The sequence below is a fragment of the Dipodomys spectabilis genome, unplaced genomic scaffold (assembly GCF_019054845.1).
Source record: "Dipodomys spectabilis isolate Male_0828 unplaced genomic scaffold, ASM1905484v1 ptg000095l, whole genome shotgun sequence".
Taxonomy (NCBI): domain Eukaryota; kingdom Metazoa; phylum Chordata; class Mammalia; order Rodentia; family Heteromyidae; genus Dipodomys; species Dipodomys spectabilis.
The window spans coordinates 39516870-39540415 of NW_024870772.1; positions in this window are offsets into that span (position 1 = coordinate 39516870).

The following is a 23546-nucleotide window of genomic DNA, read 5'->3' on the forward strand; positions in this document are numbered from 1 at the left end:
AGGCACATAGGCTACTTTTCACTACTCACTGTTTTTCTGTGCATTTGCTGCTGCTTGTGGAGTAGTAAAAGTATTGACAAAGCTACACTGAGATACTTTCAAGTTTCACTTATCTTTATAATATTCTTCATGTATTATTGTTAAAATAACTATAATGATTTAGCTACATGTAATTTGCTTTCACTATCTACAGTGGTGCTGTGGCTCAAGTGATAGAGGGCTAGCCTTGAGCTGAAGAGCTGAGGGACAAAGCCCAGGCCTCAATGACCGACAAAAGAAAAAAAAGGAAATTTATATTTTAAAATATCTTTAAAATTAATTTTAAAATAAATCTTAAAAAGATGTATAATTATTCCTCTGTGTGTGTGTGTGTGTGTGTGTGTGTGTGTGTGTGTGTGTGTGTGTGTGTGTGTGTGTGTGTGTGTGTCTATATTCTGGTCCTGGGGCTTGAACCCCTGACCTGAACACTGTCTCTGAGTTTTTGTTCAAGCCTAGCACTTTCTACTTGAGCCACAGCTTCACTTCACACTTTCTAAAACTTAATTGCACATAAGAGTCTCAAGGATTTTTCCTGCCTGAAAATGGCTTTAAACTGTAATCTTCAGATCTCAACCTCTTAAGTAGCTACAATTACAGGCATGAACCACCAGTGCCTAGCCAGTCATTCCTCTTTATGAGATAATATGCCTACATTACAATGCTATTCTCACACAAAGAACACAAAGTATTCCAGGTAGTCAAAACTGTATTCTTTAGATGATCTTAAAATCTTGAATACACTAAAGCCATGACATATCATTGGAGCATAACATATTTTGTTATTCTTCAAGATTTCTATTATTATAGATGACACTATACTTGGTTTTCTTTACATCTACCATGACTCCATTTCTTCCATTGTACTTGAGTGTTTCTAATGAGCTCCTACCCATGGGTCACACTTTGGGCGACCTGCCAAGCTCTTACTGAAGGTGTTTGTTGATGCCAGTCTGACAGCTGCAGCTCTAAGTTAATTATTTTGCAAGGAACTCTGTAATTCATTTTGCCATTGGCTTGAGTTTGCACGTATTCTCCTTTTTTTTAAAAAACAATTTTATGAGTATGGAAAAACGTTTTCTCTTTTCAGATTAAGCCAAATAAAGGGAAATCCTACCCTAGGGAAATAGGAAACTATTACATGTTGAATTTTGCCAAAATTTATAATCTTTCTGTGAAATATGATAATCTTTACAGGTAGAAGTTAATTAAAAATGAACAGTCAACTGAGTAGTGATTAAGGTTAAGTTTGGGCTTAACATGCCTTTCTTTCTTGTAATCTTATTATTATAGAAGTTCTTGGCTAGATAAGTTATCAGATTCTATGATATTTCTTTATGGAGATGAAACTTTTAAGTTTTCTTTGTAAGTGATGTGGAGAAAACTGATTAGATTGTTCTGGATTCATCTATATAAAGTATAGAAAACTTAATGGACATGAGTAAAAATGCTCTATTAGACCTATTAAGGGTTAATTAGGGTGATTTTCAGAGGCAATTTCACCTCTATTTCTAAGAATTCTGGGCCTATTTAATAGTTCTCTTAGCTGTTTTAATAGTACCCAACTTAGATAAGTAGTTGTGCTTTAAAACTTGAAGGCAGTTTTTCAGGAACAGTATAAGTATATAGTTTCTTATTTTTCTGGGATATACTATGAGGGCTGTGATAGTGAATAAATCTCAGATCTCAGGGGATGAACACAATCATGGTTTATTTATAGTTCACACAGAGTTCATTGGGAATGAGGTGGCTCTCCTGAGCAGCTTTCTCCTTCATTATCAACATCATGATTGATTCAGGCTACTGTTGGGAGTTGCCATCAGAAACGGTGTAGTTCTAACAGGCAGGAATGGGGGATAGGGTAGGTAGATTAAGTGGACAGCTCACACTTTGTCAGCAAGGTAAAAAGTATACTTGATATGCTTTATAAAATAAAATGAGCCAGATGCTGGTGTCTCTTAATCCTAGCAACTCAGGAGGCTGAGATCTGAGGATTGCAGTTTTAAGTCAGCTCAGGCAAGGAAAGTCTATGAGACTTTTTTCTCCTTTGCTGGGTCATGAGGCTTGAAGTCGGCCTGGGCACAGCTCTTCAGCTAAAAGTGAGCATTCTACCACTTGACCCACAGAGCCACTTCTCATTTTCTAGTGGTTAATTGGAGATAAGAGTCTCACCGACTTTGATGCCTGGGCTGGCTTTGAACGATGATCCTCAGATCTCAGTCTCCTGAGTACCTAGGATTACAGGAATGAGCCATCAGCGCCCAGCTAGTCTATAACATGCTTATCTCCAATTAACCACCAAAAATCTGGAAATGGAGCTGCTGTCTAAGTGGTAGAACACTAGCCTTCGAGAAAAAAGGCTAAGGGACAACTGCCTAAGCTCTGAGTTCAAGCCCCAGGGCTGGCACAAACAAAAACCAACTTAACCATGCCAAACAAGAGAAATAGAATTAAATAACATTGTTCCAAAGAACTCAATTGACAGCACTGGCGTTTTGATGAATAAAGCTTATGATAGGATCAATTAAGATCATTCTAATAGTAAAGTGCTTTGGAATCTATAATGTGTGTGTGTGTGTGTGTGTGTGGTGTATTAGTAGTGAACTCAAGGCATCAGACCTTTGCTTAGCTTTTTCTCTCAATGCTGGATTTCTGCCACTTGAGCCACACCTCCACTTCTACCTTGTCTGCCCTGGGTAGGCTTCAAATTGGGATCCTCAGATGTCAGTCTCCTGCATAGCTAGGTTTACAAGCATGACCCACTAGTACCTGGCTTGGAATTGCTAGCATTTTGATTCTCTGTCTACATATGTTGAGTTGAAGTGCTTCTAAAAGGGAATAATGCCTATAATTAAAGAAGAAAAAGCTGTTTTGTCTCATTCTCATAAAACGAGAGTGTGACTACTAATCATGTGGCAAATCTTTCTGCAATCAGTTGGTTCCAATGTTTTGTTTTAATTAGTTGGGGGAAAGACCTAATTAAGTTTTCAGCTGGTCATGAAAAATGACTTTTGGTCTTAGATTTGGTTTGGAGAAGCAATACAAACAGTTGCATGCCATTAAATTAAATGACAAATCTCTCCCATTTACAAGCAATTTTCCTCCATGAGTGTTTATGTGACTAAAGTTTCTAGCACTTATGCCTATGAAAAAATGCTAGATGGGTATTGTTGGCTGACATCTGTAATACTAGCTACTCAGGAGGCTGAGATCCAAAGGAGCACAAGTTGAAGTCAGCCCAGGTAGAAAAATCCATGAGACTCTATTGGCAACATAAGCAGCAAAAAATTAGTCTGAATGTGTAGTCCAAGTGGGAGAGCACTGAGTGCCAGGCCTTGTGTTCAAGCTCCAGTACAGATTAAAAAAAAGAAGAAGAAAAAGAAAAGAATAAAATTGATGTTCAGTGTTGTTCCATAATACCAATAACTAATATTCTATCATGGATGCATTAATGAATTGGGAAACAAAAACTCTTATTCAACTAGAGATGTATTTGTTATTAATTTTCTTTCTGTTTTTTTTTCCCCCAGAGTTGAGGACTGAACTCAGGACCTTGCACTTGCCAGGCAAGTGCCCTTCCACTGAGCTAAATCCTCAACCACTGTTAACTTTGTTTATGCTTAAAAGTTGCTTATGAAAATTTTCCATGTAGTTTTGATAAATTAATTGGGTTAATAATTATGTTAAAAAATCAATCATTTGAGCCAGGCGCTGGTGGCTCATACCTATAACTCTAGCTACTCAGGAGGCTGAGATCTGAGAATCATGGTTCAAAGCCAGCCTAGGCAGAAAAGTCTGTGAGACTCTTATCTCCAATAAACCACGCAGAAAAAGCTGGAGGTAGCTTTGTGGCTCAAGTGGTAGAGTGCTAGCCTTGAACACAAAAAAGGCTCAGGGACAGTGCCCAGTACTTAAGTTTAAGACCCAGAACTGGCAAAAACAAACAAATAAAAAACACATTTGTTTTTCAAAAACCATTTATTTTTAAATTCAGGTTTATTCCCTAATGAACTTCTACCTGATGGCAGAATGGCTCGTTTGGGATTTCATCTTGAGAAGCAAGTTCTAACATATTCAGGGGATTTCCCTATGCACAAGTGACTAGTACAGGGAATGGAGATTTAGTTTAATGGTAGATTCTGGGTTCAACCCCAAGCAATACAACAAATAAGTAAATAGATCTGCAAACAGAAAAATGGTTAGTATAGTATATATCTTCCATAGCTCTCTGAGCCCTGGATAGATGCTTCAACAAGCTTCCACCATTAGATTTGGACCATAGTTTCAACAATACTGTACAAGTGAAGACGAAACACTAGGTTGGTAGAATCTTGGTAAATCATAGCCAAACTACCTGCTCTAAAATTAAAAAGCAAAATGTCTGTGGAGAAAGCCTTTCTGTGCTAAGTCTGTGGGAAGGTAAAGTATGTACTTTCCTGTGAATGCCAGCAAGGCTCACATTGAATCAGCCTTGGACAGTGGCCTGTATAATCTTAATTTCACCTTATGCCAGTTTCTAGCCTTTATCTTTCAGTTTTATAAATGTGATTTATGTTGCCACTCATAGGGTTTGAACTCAGGGCCTGGGCACTGTCCCTGAGCTTTTTTCCTAAAGGCTAGTGCTCTACCACTTGAGCCACAGCACCACTCCCAGCTTTTCTGTCTATTTGGTACTGAGGAATCGAATCCAGGGCTTCATGCATGCTAGGTAAGCATTCTTCCACTGAGCCACATTCCCAGCTCCTAGAAATGTTATTTTTGTCAGCACCAAAGTCAGATCCATTTCATAGAGGGTACTCAGAAACCAAGTTTCATATGCTGATACATTAAAATTTTAAACATGACAATTCACAGTGCAATTATTGAGAAAACAGAAAGATCTTATGGGCAATGGAAGACATACACAAGCTCTTGTTCAAGCAAGCTGGGTAACAAAACCATAACATTCTCATTCTGAGTTGGATTAGTAAGACTTCTTGGACTGACTCAGAAAAAAGGAAGATTGTTAACTCCTGGGAGAGGGGAGCGAGAGGGAGGGAGTCTCATCAAAATTCTTCATGGTGGTGGATGGGAGAGTTTCCTTTTATGCATTAATTGAATATTTTTCATGCACTTTTCTGTAATCAAATTGGTTACAAAACAGAGAACAGCATACGATATCTCAAGCCATAAAAACACCAAGTGTAGGAAATATTGTAAGAAAATGTGTTAATACAGTAATACCAATTCTCTACAGAAATAAACATTTTCTTCTTTATTATTTTATCCTGTGTTTGTTTTGTTATTATTTTGACATAGAATAGGACTCTTCATTTCTATTTGTTAAAATCTTACCTGGAAGGACTAAATGAGTTGAATAAAGAAAGGAGGTTTTCATGGATATTTCGGTCTGCCTTTATACTTTACAGAAAAAGCTCCAATGTTTAAAAATTCATTGAAATATTAAGAAAGAAAATGAGTACATTACTCATGTAACTGTAACCACTTTGTACAGTATCCCTCCAATAAAACATATTAAAAAAAGAAAAAAAAATGAGTGGATGGAAACTTTACTTTATCCCTCATTGCTCATGAACAGTATGTTAATTTTAGCTCTATTCTTCCAAATCACTCACTTAAAAAAAAAAGGCTCACACCAAGTTCCAAGTCATGAAAAATAAAATGAAATGAAAGAAAATAATGGGCTAGAATGCAGCCCATTATTAGCCCATGACATTAGAAATGCCATGCAGTGATTTTCAGCTGTTGTACATTTCCTTAATAGCACAGCATTATGGGTAGAAATGGAATCCACGAATGAAAACAAGTCAAATCTCCTCACTGTCAGCCAACTTCTTTGTCTGGTATGTTTTCCATTTCTTTCCTCTGGCTCATTAACACCAAAGGCATAAATGTACAGTTCTTTGTGCAAATCACACAGTTCTATGCTTTCAATTCTAGCAAGGGGAAAGGATAAACTAACGTTAAGGAAGAGATTCCTCAAAGCAGACTTTGGGTGGTTAATTGGAGGAAAGTATCTTACGGATTTTCCTGTTAGGGCTGGCTCTGAACTGTGAGCCCCAGATCTCAGCCTCCTAAGTATTTAGGATTACAGGTGTGAGCCACTGGCACCAGGCCCTAAAGACATTTTTAGATGTGACAAATCAGGGACGAAGGTGCTAAGAGTGTTGTACATAGCAGGCAAAGACCAAAGATGTTTTAAACATTTAAAAATGTAAAAAATTAAAAAGAGCATTCAGAGTTTGAGAAGGCAGTGACCTATCCCTTCAAAAAAGTAAGATGAATTGGTGTGATAGTTATTTTTATGTATCAATCAAATGACCTAAAGGATAGGTAAATATTTGATAGAACATTATTTCTGGGTATGTCTGTGAAGATGGTTGGGATTAGCATTTGAATCGAATGACACAGTAATGAATATCAATGCTTCTTGAATCGAATGACACAGTAATGAATATCAATGCTTCTGGTTCTTAATGTCTTTGGATTACAGCATCATTCCTGTCCCCACGCACTCTCCTATTCTTGGACCTTTGGATATAGGCTTATACCATTCATCCACTGACTTCTCAGGCCTTTAGTTCTGGAATTAAGTATACTATTGGCTCTCCTCATATCCCCAGCAGATCATGAAACTTCTTAGCCCACAGGATCACCTCTGTAGGAATTCCTCTGTAGGAGACTGGCTTGGCCAATAAGTGTCTGTTGGCTCCCAGGCAGAGAGTTCAGGGTTCTCCTTGTGGCGATAGACAAATCTTTGGATGCTCTGAGGTGTTTACCTGCCTACAAAGCCTTGCATTGTGTTTTTTTAAACTACACTGTGGAGAAGCATTTTAGAAAAAAATAATCGTGATAATGGGTGCCAGACAGCAGGACTCTTAATAGGTGTAAGATTTTTTGTTTCTTATAAATATGAGTACACCTGGCAGGTCATGGCTGACCATTCTGAAACACTAGTGACATCGCCACTTTAATCTAGACACCAGATGGCACCATTATCATGTTCTGGATGCTTTTTGGGTGAGGGCATGGATGCCTCATTCCTCACATGCACTAACTCATTTAATCCTGATGCAGAGCCTGTGAAGTATGGGTTGTTCCCCCCCCCCCCCCCCCATTGTATAGGTTTGAACACTGAAATTCGCAACGTGCTCATAGTCATTTGGCTAGCAAGTACAAAGATGAATGGGGCGACTATTCAGGTGAGTCTTTCTTGAGAGCCTGGCCCCTAAATCTTAACTTTATTGCTCCCTTATGCTCCCTTAAGTGCAGTGTCTTCATATCTATGCTATCTTACTCCATCAAGTGTTCCACTCCATCTCACAGGGTGTTTATGCTCATTTTAGCTTTCAAATTGATGGGAGAGACGGTTTCCCTAGCAACCCGTTTGGGTTTTAAGTATATCCACAATGGGTTACTGAAGCCCTGCCAGCGCATGGAACTATGTCAGACATTTCACATTACTATCATGAAATACACGGGCCAGTTAACTTACAAGGAGATAAGGTTTATTTTGATGGATACTTTTCACATTTCCAGCCCCAGGATAGGTGGTTCTATGGTTTGGACCTCTAGTGAAGGCAGCACCTTATGGCAGAAGTATGAGAGAATGTAGCACTTACAACACAAATCAGGAGCCAAAGAGACAATTACCTCCCAGGGTGTACCCTCAATAGCTTAATGACCTGCTGGTAATTCCCATTACTTGAAGGGCCCCAGGATTTTTCAGTGTCACTCTTCTGGGGAAAAGTCTTTAACACATGGATCTCTATGCAAACCGTAGGGACTTTCACTTCCATGATAACTATGTAAGGTGCTTTGTGAAGGTAGGGGGAAGGGCTTATCCACAAGTGCACAGCATTGCTAGATGATAGGTCTGCTCACCCACAAGGCCTCCAGACTTTTGAATAGAGGCCATGGCCCAAGTTTTTGTCTTGGTCACAGAACAGATTCTCCCAAAACAACGCCCTATTCGTGGAACTCTCTTAGCTTAAGAACCCTTCTTAATTAGTTTTCCTCCTCCATCTGCTTTCTTTCCAGTCCTTCCAAAATGGTTCCATTTTTTTTTTCTTTTCCCTGATTTAAATTTCCTGATAGAAACAAAATCTATTCTTTTCTTTTTTCTTCTTAGATATCTGATCTGGAAGACCTGTGATCTCCCATTTAAAATTCTTTCCAAAATCAACTATACAAAAAAATGGAAAACCAAGCTACCTCCTCTTTTAGGTAGTCAGAATTATTTCTTTAAAAACACAATATTTGATTCCCACTTCTTGGGATCCACTTCTTGGATCTGAGAGCAACTCTTCAAACTCCATTGTAGGGAAGCTGATATTCCCAGTGAAAATAATGAAGTTATGGCATAAGACTGAGATTCCATATTATAATAAGGTTAAATATTTATGTCTTCTACCGGTTTGACTGAAAACTAGAAGGAACTGTAAAATCTCCTAACCCCTTAGTAATTAGAGAGGGTCAGATAGTTTCTGTTTTACAATAAATTGAAGAAAAAGATGGGACAATCCAGGGGGGTTTGGAATCAAATGGATATTTTAGAATTATGATCTAAATTCATCCATGTGGGATTAATGTACATTGTATAAGTGAACTGTACTGAGCGTTGGCTAAGACTGGAAGTGGCGGTGAGTTTTGTTGGGACTGGGAAAAATACTTATTTATTCCTTTGGTAAATCGAGATCTCTCTCTCTTTTTTTCTCTCTCTCTCTCTCTCTCTCTCTCTCTCTCTGTCTCTTTCTCTTTCTCTCTTTCCTATTCCCCCCTTTGCACTGTCCCCCCACCCCCATGTGAGAGGTCAGCGACAGAGGAGTTCTGGGAATGGAACCCAGGCCTTCTCACACATGCTAGGCAAATTTTCTACAACTGATTTATATTCAGAATCATGGGCTTAGTTTTATTATCACATGACCTCACTGCTTCCAGCATCGCTCCAGGGAAGGACCTTGTAGCTGATTGGTGGGGGAGGGGGTTAGGAAAAGGAACTGGGCATGGTTGACTCCTACCTCCTCTTTCCTTTCTTTAGGAATCATCTCCCCACTGCTTGCCTGTCCCCACCTCATACCTTTATGCTATGCTATGAACATTTCTAGATAAGGAGGCCTGGACTGTGTGGTGCTTTGGCTGCGTGCATGACTGATGATGTGCAAATCTAACTAATTCCAGAGCTCAGCCCCAGCCAGGATCCCATACACAGTTGTCATAGGTAGTAAAGCTGATCTATCGCTTACTGTGTTTTGTTTTTAGAATTCATTTTGATCTTTGGTTAGGAAAATAGAATTCTTTATTGACTTTCTGAAATTCTGAATCAATATATGTATAACGATGAGTTTTCATGGTGCTTTCCAAATTCTGTGCTCTCTCTTGCTCTCTCTTGTTCTTCTCCTTCCCGTCCAGTTGCCTGTCTCATAAAGCTGCATTCTCAGTGAGTTGTGAGCTATGTGTAAAGTGATCATCCTGCCACAATCTGTTTCCTCTCATTCACATTTCAGAGGAAATAAATCAATGGTTAAAGGAGAACAGCTGTCTGCAATTGCTTTGAAGTGTTTTTAATCAGAAAACTTGCTAGTTTATTTCACTTGGCTGCTTTTTAAGGGTGTGATTGTTTAGAATGAGCATTTAAATGTCTTTCTCAAGATTTCTACCAGATATTTGAAATCCACAGGGAATGAACTTATAAAATAGAAGTGAGAGTGGAGATAAAAGGCAAAACATACACATAACTGGGAATCTCCTAAGTCTTTGGATCAGATCATGCTGGTTCTGATGATATAGCCCTGTCCTTTTTCCACTGCAAGAGTAAAGAAAATTAATAACAATTATTACTATATCATAAGGGACATGGTTTCTGGAATTTTCCCAGGCAGTACTAATTGCTTTACTGCTTTGGCTTCATTTAACTGCTTTTTACCTTTAAAATTTTATTCACACCTAACCTGTCTGTTTCTATTTAGGCCAAGTGAAATAAATAAGTGATGGACAAAGTCCTGAGATGGAGAATAAAACAAATTCCTTATTTAGATTTATCAAGCTGGTCACGGCTGCTTGCATTTGTACTGTAGCTGTTGGTATCCAGTCAATTTTTCATAGAATACAAACTGGATAAGACAAAAATAATCAAAGATTAAAATTATGTATTCTTTCTTCCTACCTAGCTTTAGCCCCTCCAACTCAATCTCTACAGTTTATGAAATGTTCTTTTAAGAAGTTGATCTGACTAATGTCATCCTCAGCCTGGAGCCTTTTCAGTGACTTCCTGTCACTTCCAGAGTCAAGTTCTAGTTTGTCAGCTTTGAGTTAAAAAGCTGCTGGGCCTGGCTGACATCGCTACATGTTGTCCCCAAGTTTGTAGTGAAATAATAAGTATTTGTGGTTTCCTGTTCTTGTTATAAGGAATACACATATCCTCAACTCCTTTCATGATGAAGCTATGTGGGCAAGTAATGGAAAGCCTGGAAGCATATGGAAATAGCAATTGTGTTGTATCAGATCAATGTCATCCACTCAACAACAACCTTGTTAATCAGCTGAAGAAGTGGAGTTGTGGCTCAAGTGGTTGAGTGCTAGCCTTGTGCACAAAAGGTCAGGAACAGCACTCAAGTCCTGAGTTCAAGGCCCAGCACTGGCATGTGTGTGCGTATACACACAGAATCTCTGGGTCTGGTCAAGAAATCTATTAGATTTCATCACCTTCATAATAAATAAGAGAAAAAAAAACCTATGCTGTATTTACTTATACTGGTAACTTTACTGATACATGATGTATTTTGCTTCTTTGTGTGAACGTCTTTGTGTATTTCCTGGGTCATTTCCTTTTAGTTTGTAGGATTTCCTTTATTGTTTCTTAGGGATTGTTTACTTCACCTTTTTTTCCTCTTTTTCTGGTACCTGGTTTTGAACTCAGGGCATTGTGTTTGCTATACTGGTGCTACCATTGAAGCCATGCCTCTAGTCTGGCTTTTTGATGGTTAATTGGAGATGGTTAATTGGAGCCTCAAGTACTTCATTGCCTAGGCTGGTTTCAAGCTGTGATCTCTAGATCTCGCCTCCTGAGAAGTTATGGTTATAGGTGTAAGCTATTGGTGTCTGGCTTGTCCCTGTTTCTAAAGATTATTTTGATTATTATTTCAATTTTATTTGCTTACTATTAATATATTTGCTTAATGTTTCAGAAGATTATTAAGATGATTAAGGATACAATAGTATTCTTAGTTATGGAATGATTACATTCAGTATTTGAATTGTTGCCACACTGTCATCTGACCTTGTTTCTGATATAGTCAGCTGTAAATCCCACTGGTGATTGCTTGTATATATGATGACTCACCATTTACTTATTTAATTTTATTTTGCTCTGAGAGGTTTGTCTTTTGATAGTTTGATTTTGTTGTGTCTAGGGGTAGATCTCTTCAAGTCTATTCTACTTTTTGTTAATTGAGCTGTTTAGAAGTTCAGATTTGGGATTATTTTTGTCATTATTCCTCCAAATATTCTTTCTGTCTACTTCCTCTATTTCCTTTTGGACATCCCATTATATGCATATTTATATAAATATATAAGTGTATAAATATATAAATGTGATGTCTTTCAGTACTGTTGGGGACTTCCTTCTTTTTCTGCTTTCTATACTGAATAATCTCAATTAGCCCATCTTTGAGTTGATTCTTCAGCCAACTCAAACCTACTGTTGGGCCTCTCTAGTATACTTACCAATTCAACTATTGTATTTTTCAACTCCAGACTCCTGTTTGATTTACTTAAAACATGACTTCTGTGTTTTGCATTTATATTGATTTGTAGTGCTACCATTTATAAGTGGTACTTTGTATAGAGTGAAGTATCATTTTCATATAGTTCCTTATATGTTGTTTCCTCATAAACTACAATAGTTGAGATCCTTGTCCGTTGTATGGCTAGTGAAGATCTTCTCCCAATAAGTAGGCTTTCTAGGTATGTCCTTTGCCATGCAGAATCTCTGCAATCCCATTTGTCCAACCTTTCTTTGATTTTTTATGTTTCTGGGTCTCTATTAAGAAAATTTTGGCCTGTGCCAAGGAGACCTAGGGTTTCTCCTATTCTAACCTGTAATGTTTTCAGGGTGTCTGCTTGACTCCAAGGTCTTTGATCCATTTGGAGTTGATTCTGGTATAAGGTGATATATAAGGATCTAGCTTTAGTTTTCTACAAGTGATTAACCAATTTTGCCAGCACCATTTACTGAAGAAGCTGTCTTTCTTCCATTCTATATTTTTTAGCTCCCTTATTGAAGATTGGGTGACTATAGGTCTGTGGGTTCATTTCTGGGTTTTCAATTCTGTTCCATTGGTCCTGAGGTCTGTTCTTGAGCCAGTACCAAGCTGCTTTGATTACTATGGCTACAATAGTTGATATAAAGTCTTTATCTAGTAAGTCTAAACTGTGGGACTTCCTAGGGCATGGTTTCTACTGACTTTCTTCTCCCCTTTGTATAAGTTGGACTTCCCTGTTTGAAAATGGGACATTTAAAACAAGAGTTTATCTTTCATGATTGTTTCTTGGGTTGTTGCTGCTGATTTTATTTAAGACTTTCCTGAAGTTTCTGTTCTTTTTCAAATGAGGCTGGGCTGATATCTCTGCTTAATTGAATTAGGTCAGCTGGTGATTGGTTAGATATATACTTACACCAGTATGCCTCTTGGGCTCTTTTGAGGGTCTCTGCAAATTAGGGTATACATTCAGTTTTCTGATACATTCCAATTCTGCTTTAGCCTTTATTTTGCTTAGTTAGAGACTCAAATGCAGGACCTCAATTCTTTCCTGGACATGCTTACATGTCTGTTGCATATTATTTTATATAATAGTCATGTGTATCTCCAAGATGGGGCAGATGGGAAATATAAAAAGTAAAATGTATTGAACTCACAGGCATTAGAAACAGGAATCAGGGCATGCATGCTGACCCACTTGGGGACACTGATTGTCAGTGAACTCAGACACCAGATATCTTTTTCTACTTCAGTTTGCCATACATTCCTGCCCTCATCCCCCATCTTTGCTGCTACAGAAGAAAAATTCTGGGCCTTCTGATGGAATTCCTGGTTTCTCCATGCAAGATAAGATCTCCTTGGATGCCTGTCTTTCCCATTTTATCTCTTTGTAGATAGCATGAGTTTTAACAGCTTCCAGAGATCACTGCTTTGTATTTCTAACTCAAATGAGAGATTAAGAATGGGGTAGAACCAAGACAATTAAGACAGAACTGATAGAGTTTAGACTTCCATGATGTCTTTCAAATAGTACTCTTCAGATCATTGCTGGTTCCATTTATGTTTAGGACTATATAAAAAGGTCTCTTTCTTAACTTACAGAACAACTTGCTATTTCCAAACAGGAAGCAGAAATACTTTTGAAAGTCAGCCAATCAAAAAATGTAAATTATTGCATTAACTGAATTCAAATTAAAGTTTTCCTAGCAAGCCACATCTCACAATTGCCAATGAAAGCAGGAGGAGCTGCCAAACTTTTTGAGAAAAGCTCAGGCACACTTGGACTTGCTTGGCACTGGGATTTATTTCTAATCACTCTGGGAAGTGGTGCGGTGGAAAATAAATCTGAGAGCAAATGTATCAGAACAGCCAAAGGAGCTTCTGGGAACAATCACAGCAGACTTCAATGAATGGTTCCTGATCTATCTTCAGGACACTCTGTACTGCTTCTCTGAGCCATTATGTCATGGAAGAGGGACCTGCTTTCTTCCACTTCAGATACTCCTTAGGATCCATAGACTTATGTGTACTAGGTTTAAAACATCTCATGTGAAAGGCCTGCAAGGGAGTGATTACCATTGGGTTATCCTCAATCTGGACAGTGTCAGTGAAATTTTCTTGAATTTTTGGTGTATTTTTAAGATTTGGGTTTAATAAAGGATGTGTACACAATGATTTGAAAGGAAATAATGACCACTTACTCGTATTTGGTCGTATAGCTCATCTATGTTAGTTTTTTTTAACATGTTCTTTGAAGATGTCTTGTTGATTCAAAAAAATTCCTTCAAAAATTCATTTTAGAACATACCAAGAGTACACTATAAAAAGTTTTGTTCATAACTAATTTTTAAATGTATGGCTATATTATTTGTAATTAAAATATTATTAAATCTCTTATAGCTTCTTCACATAAAAATTTAATTAAATTTGTTATAATCTTGATAGTAAAAATACAAATGAACACTATATTGTAAACAAAAATATTATACCTCTGAGTCTTGAACAAGCTTCTTAACCTTCTGAATATCCATTATTTTTCTCCTGGTGTGGAGGTGGGAGGGAAGGGATGGTAGGGGAAAAACAAAGGAGGAGGCAACAATGCTTGATAAGAAATGTACTCGTAAGGACTTGTACATCTCATTGTTGCAATGGGTCCACCTGTATCCCTAGTTAAATGATTTGTCCTTATGTCGAAAAACGAACTTTACAACTTTGGTGGGGCGGGAGGGTGGGGGGGTGGGGGGGAGGATAGAGTGGTGGGACGGGGGAGTATGGGAAGGGATGGGAAGGGCAAACAAAGAGGAGGCAACAATGCTTGCCCATGTAACTGTAACTCCTCTGTACGATATTCTCACAAAAAAAAAAAAAGAAATGTACTCATTACCTTGCTCATGTAACTGTAATCCCTCTGTACAGTATTTTCACAATAAAAAATTATAAAAAAGAAATAAAATCAGTATATCAGAGATAACTATAATTTTTTGTGTTTGGTTAATCACTGTGTGTGTGTGTGTGTGTGTGTGTGTGTGTGTGTGTGTGTCTGTGTGTGTGTGTGTGTGTGTGTGTGTGTGTGTGTGTGTGTGTATGTGTTGGGGATGAACCCAGAACTTGAAACATGCTGGATAAATGCTTTACAATCAGACAATCAGATCATGTTTGTGGTCAGTGTGATGAATTGTTTTAAAGATTTAATTACATTAATTAAATTTATTTATGAAAATATTAGCTTAATGCTTGACCCTAGTAGGTACTTGTTAAGAGTCATTTTGAATGTAAGTCTAATCTCTACTAATTCTCCTGTCTTGCTTTTATAGGTCCTATAAATCATGGGTTGAATTTCTTTTTCAAAATCACCTTGGTTATTATAGTTATTAAATGAGTTCATTGAGTTATTAAATAAGTTCATTGTTACCTATAGGAAGCATACATCTTCCTCTAGCCCTTTCAAAAATAAAATAGAGTAGAAGAGAGCATCTATTCAGCATACACTACATTTTGGGACATAAGAAAGAAAATATTTAGTGGTATCTAACTTGTATTACAATTTAGTGATATCTAACTCATCTTAGGCATAGTGGATTGTTCCAATGATAAGCTTACTGCTTGGATTTTTGCACAAGGATGGCAGAGGGGAATCTTCCCCAGGCTTTAATCTTTCTTGTAGGAACTTCACTACAGTAAAATACTTGGTATTTGTAGAGAGCAAATTTGAACTGAGTTTTACCTGGGTAGCCTAATCCTTTCCTCTCTGGATCTTCCTGCAGAAGGGACTTCCTGACTGTTCCCTCCAGTCTCTTTTCCACTTTTTGGGAGATCTTTGGCTTCAGGACTGTGTGATCTAACTCATTAAATAAAATAGATTTAATGTAAGACTTGAGAATTAGCAGGTTATGACTAACCATGTAAGGTACATTTTGGAATCTACTTGTGATTAAAATTATTTTGCTCTCCTTCTACCTAAATCCTGCCTCCATTTCTCAAGAATTTCTGCATGGAAAAGAGAAAAGGTAATTTCACTTATTAACTTTTAAAAACCATGAAACACATTGAACTCACAGTTCTGCTGACTTGGTAGCCTGTACCTGAGTAATAACAGAATCTCATCCTTAGTGCAGCCTCAGTTATTTTTATGTGTTTTCAGATTAGTGCTTCAAAATGTCTACACTGTAGATAGAGTTGTCATTTGGTACACAGTCCTCTTATGCTTCAGAAGATTAGTCCCAAATCGGCAGAGTTGTTATTTGAGAAGTCTCATTATTGATGCCAGACTAGTTTACTCCAATTAAATATATTTCTCAAAAACATTTTCCTCCTTAAACTATAGCCCCAGAGCTGTCAAGGTAACAGAGAGAAGTTGCTACTATAATTTGATGTCATGATTATCTCCTTAAACCACAGTGCCAGAATTGCCAAAGTAATAGAATAGTTTCTTGTTTAACTCTATGATTAAAAAAATTCAAATCTGGGCTGGGAAGGTGGCTCAGTGGTAGAGTGCTTGCCTTGCATGCATGAGGCCCTGGGTTCGATTCCTCAGCACCACATAAGCAAAAAGAAAAAAGCCAGAAGTGGCGCTGTGGCTCAAGTGGTAGAGTGCTAGCCTTGAGCTAAAGAGCTGAGGGACAGTGCCCAGGCCCAGAGTTCAGGCCCCATGACCGGACCCCCCCCCTAAAAAAAAATTCAAATCCTAGAAAACCTCTTTGAGTTCAATCTTCAGAACCTTTCATATAAAAGCATCTAACCCATTTTTGGACATATCAATAACAGAGTCCTAAATCTAAAACAAGAATTCTATTGGGAATAAACATTTAAACATCTCTACCATCCTTCTCTTCTAATAGTACAGACTCCAAATCCTCTTCTATTTACAATACAGAAGCTCCTTTGTGTATTAGCAGCCCCCATTAGACATCTGGGATGTGGGTGTCAGAGAGAAGGAGGTGGGATGCTCAACTAGTGATTTAACACATGAATCTCAGTTAACTTTAGAACATGGTTTGTGTCTCTTCTGTTACTTGTTTTCAGTGCTCTTCTAAATATTCTTGTGTGTTTGCTAGTACTATAGAACTCAGAATGTGTATGTCTGTATTTCCACTTTTGACATTTACCAAGAAATAGGAACTAGCCATGAAGATTATCTCGTGGAAATGATAGTATTTGTTGCATTGAGGCAGTTGGCTGCCGAAAACATTCTTGCTCTCCTAGGTGTGTGTGGGTGTTTGGCGTAACCTCTTCCTTTCCCCTTTGGCTGACTTCCTTCAATTCATGAAATTGGTCTCCAGTGAGTCTGAGAGCTTGTTTGAAAATGCAGTGTATGAACATACACAGCGGTAAGAATAAGAGATGGGAGAAGAACCATGAAATGATGGCATCACCTGAATGTCTAGAAAGTAATTTCTATGTTCATATAAAATATGCTGATTGAAATGAACTCTAAGAAATGGAAACTAGAGGGTTTTTATTTTACTTTTTGTGTTTTTTGTCCCCCTCCCCCTTTATTGCTGTTTTTGAGGTCTGTGTCTTTTGTCTTATATACAAGTTTATCTAATTTGGAGAGCGGAAGGGGAAGCATGGAAGTGGTGAGACAAATGGTGAACTAAGTCAGTAATGATACTCACTAGACACAGTTCTGAAAATGAACTATACAACTTGGGAGGAAGGGGAGTTGGGAGGGAAAAAAACTAGAAGAAAATGAAAGAAGAGGTAATACTGTTCAAAAAGAAATGTACTCAAGCCAGGTACCAGTGGTTCATGCTTGTAATCCTACTCAGGAGGATGAGATCCGAGGATCACAGTTCAAAGCCAGCCTGGGTAGGAAAGTCTTTGAGAATCTTACCTCCAATTAATCACCAGAAAACCTCAAGTGTTGCTGTGGCTCAAGTGGTAGAAAACTTGCTTTGAGCTGAAGAGCTCAGAGACAGCACTCAGATCCAGAGTTTAAACCCCATAACCGACAAAAAAAAAAAAAAAAGGAAAAAAAAGAAAGAAAGAAATGTACTTAACACCTGACTTGAATAACTGTGACCCTTGGATACATCATCTTTACAATAACAATTTTTAAAAAAGAGTAATTTCTCATGCTCTTTTTCATGAAAGATAACTAAAAAGGCAATCATAAATCAAACCTACCTCAAACCTTGGTGACATATAAATAAAATAATTTTCTAGCAAAATGAAAAACAATAAAGGAAAATCTCATCCTAATATATTATGCACATTTTCCAAGAGATTTGAAAATGGCAGCTCTCTATATTTTTTCCCCAGAGTTGTCATCATATTTTACATTGGAAATATATTGACAGTTATAGTAGCTGGAGAAATGCAGAATTCCACTTATCATTGAATAGAAATGCAGCCCTATCTGTCTAAGATTTACTTAGCATGTTTTCCCCACAAGCCTTGCCTTTTTTCTTAGGAGGTAAGTGGAATTTCAGCAGGACAGTGAAGACCCCATAAAAATAGATGTCAGAGCAGAAATGTAGAGGGAAGAAAAGGCAACTATTAATTTGTAAATCATATTTAAGGTGACTCTCAGAGCAGAGTATATATAACCTGAGCTAATAATATATGAACACACAATTGATTTTTATAGTATTTATAAACTAATAAATATTCAGTAGGCTCTTTTAGGAATCTTGAACTCCACCAAGGTGGGGAACAGGAAATGCTTCTCTCTTTTTTCTATTTCTCCCTACTGTAACCCTGTTAAACTGAAATAAATTTTTGCTAAAATGTAAGCAAAATGACACAACAACAGCAAGTAAACAAGCAGGCTCCTTTGTGGACAAAGTATTAGGTTAAACTTACCCTGTGGCCAATACAGAGATGTTCAGAGTGAGAATGTGTAGGAAGATGCTAAAGTAGGACAAAGAGTCACCCGGAATAAAGATGGAATAAAGCACAGAATAAAGATACAGAACAGCACGGAATGAAGATATGTGACTTTTGGCTATTATAGGAAAACAAGAATTATTTCAAACTACAGTGGAGATAACTATAAAATCAGCCCAGTGCTGATTCATTCATCATTGACAAAACAGTGAAAACTTCTAAGTGTTTAGGGAAGATGGGATAATTGGGAGTTAGGATAATTCTAGTCACAGCCAGTATTTACTGTTGGCAGGTAGTGGCTCGCAGGATTTCACATGCATTAATTCTTTTATCTATATGACAATCTTATGAGATGGAAGTACTTGATACTATTTTACTTTGCATATGAGGAGACAAATCAGTGATGCTGAATAGTTTGCCTAAAGTAATGGTAGAGCTAGAATTTAAAACATAGCTGTCTGGTTTGAGATATGTTCATAATTGCTGCAAGGGTCTTTGCAGGAAAAGCTTTGGTTGTTGATCTTTCAAATTTATTTATTTATTTATTCGATCATCGAGCTTGAACTTGGGGCCTGGGCCTAGGCTTTTTTTGCTCAAGGGTAGTGCTCTACCACTTTGAGCCACAGCTCCACTTCCCATTTTCTGGTGGTTAATTGGAGTTATGAGTCTTGATGACTTGCCTGCTAGCTTTGAACTGCGATCCTTAGATCTCAGCCTCCTGAGTAGCTAGGATCACAGACATGAGCCACCAGTACCTGGCTAAGAAAATTGCCTTTTTTTTTTTTTTTTTTTTTTACAAAATGCATAGGGAAAATAAATTAGCTACATTAATTCACAATATTTTTACTACCATATCTCTGTTATGGGGAATAGTACTGGGATTCGGGATTCAAGAGACCATATTTATTTATTGATTCATCAGTTAATGGGCACCTGTCTGATTCTACAGGTATCTCTATTGTATGCGTATATTCCTCTAGTATGTGCCAAAATAATGTGATGGTTTTATTTTTAATTTGCTTAGTGACTGTATTCATTTGCTTCCTTACCAACAGTGTAGAAGGATTCCTTCTTCCATCCTTACCAGCATTTTTGTTGCCTTTATGATTGAAATTTTGCTTGGGGTGAGATGTAATGTGGATTTTCTCCTTATAGATAATTAAGTGTTTTTCATGTGTATATTGGTCATTTTCTGCTTCTTCCTTTGAGAACTGTCTATTTCTCAGTTATTGACTAAATTACTGGTTCTTTTGTACTTGAAATTTTTGAGTTTGTTATATATTCTGGATATTAATTCCCTCTCATATGAATAGCAAGCAAGCATTTTTTCCGATCTTGTTGGCTGTCTTTTTCACCCTGGTCATTGCTTCCTTTGTTATACAGAAGCTTTTGGATTACTGCAATCTCATTTGTCGGTTCTTGCTATTGAAGTCCTATTCAAAAAGTCATTGCTCTACCTGTAGTTGAAGTATTTTCCTTAGTAGTTTCAAAGTTTCATGCCTTCCATTAAGGTCTATGGACAATTTTGAGTCAAAGAAATAAGGATTTTCTTTCAGTCTTCTAATGGAGATATCTAGTTTTTCCAGTATCATTCATTGAGGAGCTTGTCCCTTCCAAAATTTATGTTTTGTATATATTTTTAGAAAAGCACATGATTATTTCTGGGTCTTCTACTATATATTCCATTGGCTTTGTGTCTGTTTTTTTTTTTTTTTAAGTCATTACCATGTTATTTTTAGTACTAAAATTCTGTAGTATAATTTGAAATTAAGTATTATGATTAAGTATTAAGGTTATTTATTTGAAGTTTTATATACATGTACTCATAGCTTCAAACTTCCCTACTAGAAATGTTTTTGTTATAACCCCAAAAGTTGTGGTAAGTTGTATTTGCATTTCCAACACAGCTCTTTGCACTTATCATTGCTTTTGCTACTTAGGTTTTTTTCATGCTTCCTTATGAATTTAAGTATGTTTTTTCTCTGAATGTGAAGAACATCATTAGAATGTTGAAGAGGGTTTCACTGAATCTGCGATGGCTTTTAGGAATTTGGCCATTTTCACCATATTAATTCTGCCAGTCTGTAAATGTAGGAAGTCTTTTCATCTTTCAGTGCCTTCTTCAGTTTCTTTCTTCAGATTTCCATAGCTTTATTGTGGAGTTCTTTCACATCTTTACTCAGATTTATTCCTAGGAATATTTTTTGAGACAAGTGTAGTCGGGTTTATAGTTGATATAGAGAAAAGCTATTATTTGTTTCACAATTTTATTGGCATGTTTTAGTTGTAAAAGGGGACTTTGCTACTTTTTTATATATTGACTTTATAACCTGTTGATTTGCTGAATGTGTTTATTAGCTCTAAGTGTTTTCTGGTGGCATCTTTAGGGAATTTTAAGTATAGGATCATATCATCTGCAAATAGGGATAATTTGACAACTTACTCTGTTTTATGGCTTGTGTTGCATTTTGTCTAGGATATTCAGATTTTGTCTTGTTTTGGTTTGTCTAAGAGCAATATTAGGTTATTATTTATTTGAAGTTTTATATGTATATACTAATAGCTTCAAACTTCTCTACTAGAACTGCTTTTGTTATAACCCCCAAAGTTTTGAAAAGTTGTATTTGCATTTTCATTTAATTTTAGAAAATTTTAATTTCTTCATTATTCAAAAGCATATTGTCACAATAACTCCTTTGTACAACTACTTAAAGATAATTTAAAAAATCATGCATACCATAATATCTATGTGTTTATCTAGGTTTCCCTAGAAATCAATTGATTTCTAGTTTCATCCCATTTTCTTGATAATATGCAACAAATTATTTGATAATATGCAAATTTCTTGATAATATGCAACAAATTATTTATTGAAACTTGCTATGTGACCTAAAATGTGATTTATTTTGAATAAAGTACCACAAGCCAGTGAAAAGAATGTGAATTTCAGATCTGTAGGTTGGAATGTTCTATAGATGTCTGTTAAGTCCATTTGATCTATGGTGAATTTTAACTTTGAAGTTTCTTAGTACATATTTTCTTTTTGTCTGAATGCTGTATTAATGAAACCAGGTATTAAAGTAACCAAATATTATTGAATTTGGATCTAGCTATCCTTTTATATCCAGTAGTATTTTTCTTTCTCTTAAATGAAATTTGGTGCACTAATGTTAGGTGCGCACCTGTTTAGAATAGTTACACTTTCTTGATGGACTGTTTCCTTTATGGGTACATAGTGTTCTGTAACCTTTCTGGCCCTTTTTGGTATGAAGTCTGCTTCATCAGCTGTAGTACAGGTACTTCTGCTTTCCTTTAGCTCTCATGTTTGTGAAATATTCTTTTCCATCTTCTCACTTCCAATCTCCATGTTTCTTTGCTGGTGGGATGGGCTTCTTGTAAACAATAACAAGTTGATTGTTTTATTTCAAATGTATTCAACCAGTCTGCAACTTTTAGTTGGAAAACTGAGACTATATTTAAGGTAGTTTTTTTCTTTACATTTATTTATTTGTTTGTTTGTTAATTAATTAATTAATTTATTTATTTTTGGTTGTGAGGCTTGAACTCAGGGCCTGGGTGCTGTCTCTGAGGGTTTTTTTTTTTTTTTTTTTTTGCTTAAGGCTAGTGATTTACCACTTTGAGCCACAGTTCCACTTTAAAGTGATTTTTTAAGAGGTGTATACTAATTTCTCCTTACTTCATGTTCAAAGTTTTCTAACTTATTGAGTCAGTAATATTTGATTCTTTCCTACCTCTCATTTGTCTATTATTCTAGTGAGACTTATTCTTCATTGAGTTTTCATGCTTTTGTGTCTTTCTTTCTCTTTTGTGTGCATTATTCCTTAACATATCTTTGGCTATGAAGGCTCAATGACCATGAATTGCTTTAGTTTATGTTCTCTCATTAATTTAAAGATACATTTCTTGTGAAACCAACAGCCAAACAGATCATTTAGTCATTTATAACTATGTCTCAATTCTTTCCTGCTTTAATGTGATTGAGAAGTACTGGGATGGGGAAAAATGCTGGGGTAAGTTTATGAGTTGAATCGAGAAATCTTAGGAACATTTTAATAACAAAAATAATGACTAAGTTGTTAAGGCATGGATAATAAAGAAAAATTTATTTTCTTTTGGGGTAGAAGGGGAAGAAAAATAAGAATACACATAAAAGGTGAAACAAGGATGAACAAATACAACAGTGATACTCACCAGACACTGTAGAAAATGAACTGGATATCTTTATGGGTGGGGATGGGAGGAAAGATTGGGAGAGGGTGACGCAAGGGGAAAAATGGTTCCAAAATAATTGTGCTGATTGTACTTGATTCATATAACTGTGACCCCTCTGTATACCAACTACCAAAAACTATAAAAGAAGCAAGGAAGTCAATCAGATGTGAGATTTGGCGGGAAGGTAGATGTAAGACAACTAAAGGAAAAAGTCATAAATCCTATGCTTTCAGCTGAAAATTGTTAAAAAGGCATGTAAAAGATGGATTATAAAACTTGAGGTGCACTGGACACCTTTTTCCTGAAAAAAATTTAGGGTGTGTGTGCCAGTCCTGGGGCTTGAACTCAAGGCCTGTCCCGAGCTTTTTGCTCAAGGCTAGTGCTCTACCACTTGAGCTGCAGCTCTCCTTTTAGCTTTCTGGTGGTTAGTTGGAGATGACAATCTCATGAACTTTCCTGCCCAGGCTGACTTTGGACTGCGATCCTCCTATCCTAGTCACCAGTGTAACTAGGTGTATAGTCATGAGCCACTGGTACCTGGCTTTCCTGAAATTTTTAGTAAAATAGGTCTTTATTGTTTGTAATGATCAGAGTGAGTAAGACTTTTTTCTAAAAATAAATATTTTGTTATCTGGTAAAAAATATGATTTCAGTTTGGCATACAGAAACAGCACACATGGAAATAAAAGA